This window comes from Chiloscyllium punctatum, chromosome 43, assembly GCF_047496795.1.
Source record: "Chiloscyllium punctatum isolate Juve2018m chromosome 43, sChiPun1.3, whole genome shotgun sequence".
Classification (NCBI taxonomy): domain Eukaryota; kingdom Metazoa; phylum Chordata; class Chondrichthyes; order Orectolobiformes; family Hemiscylliidae; genus Chiloscyllium; species Chiloscyllium punctatum.
In genome coordinates this window covers 47,864,028-47,870,357 of record NC_092781.1, presented here as the reverse complement: position 1 = coordinate 47,870,357, position 6,330 = coordinate 47,864,028, and positions in this window count along the sequence as shown.

Below are 6,330 nucleotides of genomic sequence, written 5' to 3'. Positions count from 1 at the left end.
TCCAATCTCTCTCACTGCTTGTTCCAATGCTGCTTCGCCTCCCCAAACCCATTTGTAGGCAGTGATTTTAGCAGCAATTTTATCTGATTCAAATCTGCAGTAGTCTCCAGGCTAAATTTTAAATAAAATGTTCAAAAGGAATACTTATTAAGATCATAATAAAGGTATTTTTTCTTTGCTTGACTCGTTTCTGCATTCCGACTTTGGCAGCCAATTTATTTTCCCAAACCTGTGCGATATTTGTTCACTATTTGTTTAGAAAAAGGCACATTTTGCGCGACTTAGCACGAAAACAAACTGTTTCTTCTAACTCGTCCACGCCAATCACACATCCTGACGTATTGTACTCCCATTTGCGACCACTTGGCCCTGAACACTTCCAATCCATATACCCATCTCCGTACCGTTTTAATTTTGTAATTGTACCAGCCTCCGCCACTTCTTCAGGGAGGTCTTTCCATACGTACATGAAACTCGGCGCGAGACAGTTACAACTCAGATCATTTTTAGGGTTTTCTTGTGTCAAACTTAATGTTTATTGCTAAATGTATTCGAAACATTCTACACTGAGACCAAGCAATGGTATTACAAACGACTTGAAATGTGAGAAAATAAAAAATATATATACTTTGGTTTGACAACTCAATATCCCAATCAAGCTCACCATCTAGTTAGCTCATACCGAAACAACATTAGAAAGAGTTGAGGCGCTTCACAGTTTTCAGTCGACTCATCTGAAAATGGTGATCATACAGTAGTGAAATAAATTCTTCACATGCAGATAATCGTTTCCCAAACCGTCAATAATGACATCATTAGAGTCATTGGATTACAATTAATTAGTATTAGTCTCAGTGCCTATTCAAATATTTCCCCTTTCATCTTCAGGCTCTGCTCTCTTGGTTTGGACTCCGATCCCATGGCTAAGGCATTCTGCTCTTTACCCGATTCATGTATTTCATGATTTCATAGACCTTGATAACTCTGCCTCTGTTCCTCCGCTTGGAGAACAGCCCCACCCTATTCAGTCTCTCCCGATAACTGTAACCCAATCCCAGCAAAATCCTTGCCAATATTTTCTGCACCCTGTGAATGTTAACAATATCCCCCTTTTAACAGAGCAACCAAACGCGTGTACAGTTTTACAAATGTGGCCTCGCCAATGTCCTGGACAGCTGCAATATGACGTCCCAATACCTGTATCAATGTTTTGAACAATAAAGGTAACCACGCCAAAGGCCTCCTTCACCATCCTATCTATCCTCGGCTCCACTTCCAGTGAATTATACACCTGCACCCCTCGGCCTCTCTGTAAATTCTTGCATGATGGAAATGATGGAATATATTGATTGCCTAGAGTATGGTCTCAATGCCCGTGTTTAAACGAAAATTGGACAATTATAAATGTGGTGATTTTGCTACTCTCTGATGGAGTAAAGATTCTGGTCAATAATTTTCAATTACTTCTCAACAATGTTGCAGTTACTTCAGTTTCAGGACACAGGGCAGAACATTATGCCAACTCTGGGGTGAGATTGATACTGGGAGTGATATCGAAATGGGTGTGTGTGTGTAGCAGGATGAATTGCCACATACACCCAGATTTAATTTCAAGATGGCTTAAAATGTAGTTGTGGCAGACTGCGTCAGCGTTCATTCAAACTTGGCTGGGAGAAGGTGTGATGAGTTGCCTGCCAGAACATTTGCAGAATTTTTGATCGGTACTATTCTGTTCAAGAGAGAGTTCAAGGCTTTTGACCCAACGTCGGTGACGGAATGACAATAAATTTCTGAGCCGGGATGGTGATTGATTTGAGGGGATGTTGTAGAGAGTGGTGTTAAGTGTACCTACTACCCTCCTTGGTGGAATTGGCCTTCGGTTTGGAAGGTTCTGTCTACATTCCATCAGTCAACTTCACAGCTGTAGCTCGTGGATTGTACATACTGCTATCACTTTGGATTGATATTGAAGGGAATTAATATTTGTGGCTTTGATGCCAGACAAATCGAGTGAATGACCTGGATGGTGTCAAAGCTACTCAGTGTCCAAACATAGAACACTGAACAGTGCAGCACAGTGCAGGCCCTTCGGACCCCAATGTTGTGCCAAACATTTATCTTAATCTAAGATAAACCTAAATACACACCTCTTCAATTGCTGCCGTGCATGTGCTTGACCAGCGGTCGCTTAAATATTCTTAATATTTCTAACTTTACTAACAAAGCTAGCAGTGCAGTCCACGCATCAAAACCACTTTGTGGAAATAACCAACCTCTGATATCTTCCCTTTGCTTTCTCCAGTGGCCATAAAGGTATGACCTCTCCTGACAGCCCTTTTCCTGGGTAAACGTCTCTGGTTACCTTCCACTTCTTTATCCAAGCCATTTATAAAAAAAACATTCCTTAATCCAAAATCTTTATCCAAACAATCCAAAATCCTATATCTGCGAACATTTTTCAGTACCTTGCTGACCACAGACGTAAACCTACCAGACAATAATTTCCTGGTTTTTTTCCCTATTTACTTCCCTGAAGAGAAGTACAATATATGCCTCCCTCCAAACATGAATAACTACTATGGAGAGGTTGGATTCAAAGATCATTGCCAGAGGTGCAGTAACCTAATTCCTCACTTCTCGTACGAAATGTGGATATATCTGATCTGGCCCTCGAGATTTAATCATTCTCATGCTTTTCAGAATTTCCACCAAATCCACATTCTTAATATCAATCTGCTGAAGCCTATTAAGCTCTTCCACAGTATTCTCTCTAACATCAAGCTCCCTCTGTCTCATGAATACTTAAGCAAATAAACTTATTTTGCTTCTTCTCTACCTCGCCACGTTCAGTGCTTAAGTTCCCATCACTGGGTTAGATCCAGCTTACACTCTCTCAGATCATTGTCTTATTCCTAATGAACGTGTGTCAAACATTTGGATTTTTTTCAAATCCTTCCCGCCAGGGCTTTCTCATGCCCCCAACCAGTTTCCTCAGTCCATTTTTGCGTTCTTTCCTTTCGACCCTGTAATCTTCAAAATATGCGCCAGATCCTCTTCTACTCTTGTCATCCAGGGCTCCTTCCCTTTAAAATTCCACACCGGTCTCATTGGGACAAAGTTATTCAACATAGCAAAAAAATGCTCCACATTTCTGTTGTGTGTTTCCGTAAATCAATTATTCCTAATGTACACTCCACAGGTCCTGTATAAGAGCAGTAAAACATCCCGTCCCCAGATTAAATTTCCTCTCATAAAGTCAGTTTCTATTCCTCCCCATGGCGACCTCAAATTTGAGGCATTTATGCTCTCTGTCACCAAAATGCTCTGCCACTGAGTTATCTGGCACTTGGCCTGGCGAATTGCCTCGTACCAAATCCAATATGGCCACCCCAGTCGGCATATCTACTTATTGCGTCAGGAATACTTCCTGGAAACACCTAACAAAATCATCTCCATCCAGATAATCTGCACCACGGATTTTCCATTTAATATTGGGGAATTTCAAATCTCCCTTATCAGCAATTCTGTTATTTCTGCACGTTTCCAAGATCTACTGCCCAATCTTTCCAATGTCTATAGGAGACAACCAATAAAATAACTATTTCTTTCTTTGTTGTCGGAGCTGCAGTCATCCAGAGAAGTGGAAGTATTTCACCATATCCTTGCCTTTTGTTCAGTTGATGGAAAGGCTTCAGAGATGTTGATAGTGTGCAATTCAGTAATGGTCAAATTCTCTCCCATGTTGGATTATGTCATTGCCTGGCACTTGTCTGGTGAGAATGTTATTTGTGATTTATCTTCGCAAGTAGAGATATTGTCCACACTTTGCCGCATTGGACACAGATTTCTTCAAAATATGATAAATTCAAATGTTGCTGACAATCGTGTAGATATTCCCCCTGCGTACCTTTTGTATTGAAGAGCAGTGACGAAGCAGCTGAAGATGGCTTTCCCAAGAAGGCTACACGGAGGAAATCCGATCGACATGTCCTGAGCAGAAAGACATCAAATAACTGCAAACACCTTTCAGTGTGTTCGATATCATTACAACTAAAGGAGCTTTTTCTTCCCATTCCCATTCACCCCAGATTTTCTTGGGCTCCTTGATGTCACGTCATGCCTTAATGGAAAGGGGTGTCATCCTCACTTTAACTCTTGAGATCATGTCGTTTCCCCAAATGTGGACTGTAAATTAGGCACTAAACGTGTAATGAATCACAAGCCGAGTATTCGTGCTGGAATTCAAACTGAGGCTGCCAAATTGGCAATTTATAATACTGACCAGTTCTGATACCAATGCCAATATAATTCATTCAGCGGTGAGTGAGGTGCTCAACATGAGAGGACAACGACATGCAAATGTGTTCAGAATTGCTTGGGGTCTGGAAATATCAAGTACCAGTTGAGGAAGGGTACACCTGCTGATATGTGACCTTACTGCACCACACCCTACCCCAGCCAAACACACTCCTACACAAAGCTGTGTTGTGATCGTCACGTCCACTCCTCTCACTCAATCACTTACTGTTGGTCTGTTACCCAAGATCAATACCAGCCCTCAGGTTGTTGTTGTACGCAATGTTACTGCCTTCCTGTTGAGCAGGGCCACTGGCCTCTGGCTGGTAATGACCACTCCTTGGTGATTTCATTTGTGCAAAGCCCTTCTCTTGTCCAGCTCAGTGTCCGAGTGACAATACGAACACTGGGGCTTCATGAAAAGAGGAGACTCTGTTAATGTCGACTTGCCAGCCAGTGAGTGAGAGGCCATCACCTCCATAAAACATAGTCAGAGAATAGGTTGAGTTTACAGTGCTGCCCAGTCACCAGATCATGTATGCCTGTCATATGAAGAGAGCGTTTCTTTCGTTCAGTTGTTTATTTGGCCAATGAAACGCTCGAGTTTGGAGAGCAGAGTGGATGGGCAGACAATGAACTTAAAGTCTGCGTGGCCTCAGGAACAATTAAACAGTGTTGGCAGAAAGCCAAAACAAAAGCGACAGCAGTCCTGGAGAATAACGCACAAGTTATCTACAATGAATCCAGACATGAGAGTGTGGAAGAGCTGGGGTAAGGGCTTGAAGAGTGAACTGAAGAACAAGGTGAAGCTGTGTGGCATTGAGACAAAGAGCTGGGATTTGCAAGCAAGAGGCTGATCCCAATCAAATTCAATACTCGGGGCAATTGTGATGTGTAGAAAGACAACAATGGCTTCTGGAAGAACAACATTAACCGTAAAGCAAATTACGCAAAAAAGTCTTCTGAGTATCGATTCAAGCCAAGTTTCTTAATTACACCACAATATGCCAAATGTCAACCCAGCAAGTTGCACGGTAAATGACATTCCTAAAGAGTAAACATCTCTCTTAACAAAGGACCATATTTACACACAGACCTACCAACGACATGAGCACATAATTCGAAGATTTCTCATCAAACGTTTATAACTTCTTGTCTCTCACACTCCAAACGTAAAATTGCAGCGTATATTAGAGTGACTGACCAGCCCAATGGGGTACATGGGAGAAGGAGACAGACTAAAATAGTTACCTTTATTCCGGACTCTTCAGATCTGTCCTTCGCTATGTTAGGATTTTAACTGTTATAGTGGATGGTGCACGTCTCCGTCTGAAGGACAGAACATGCTGAATGTTCCGTTGATTCAGCTGAACGTCACATCCAAGTGGCAGAGAATCCACAGAATGTCGAAAGTGCCCATTCGGCCCGACCGTATCCCTGTAACACTGCGTCTCCCAGGGATTACACCCTAACCTATAATTCCATGCGCACTATAGTTTGCTTAACATAGACAATCCCCAAAACCTCCACACCTTTAAACTGTGGGAATGGTGAGCATTAGTTCACAGAAATGGAAATACCCTTAACTCCTCAGACACATTGTACGAGGTATTGTGTCACGATGAAGGAGAGCATTCCAAGATAAGGTTGAGATGACTTAGGAGTGCTGAAAGATTACATAGTCCTTGCTAAGTGCTCCATCATGGACATGCTGGTCAGGCATGTGTCCCCTTCTCTATCACCGTCGGAATGAAAGTCGCCCAATCTTTGGCAGCATCTTGACTCCGCTGATGCCTTGGTCACAAGGAGGTCTTGATGGACATCAGCAAAGTAGATGGCACTGATGCTGCTGGGCATGACATTGGTCCAAACACGATTCTGCTGTTACCACGAGGCTGCTTTGGATATCGTTGTCTAATGCAGTCACTGCAGTTGCTGTCAGATCTTGTACTGGGACTAAGCTGCATTGCTACCTCCATGAATCTGTGATGGAGACCTGCACTGACAGGAATCCAAACTCACGTTCTCCTAATC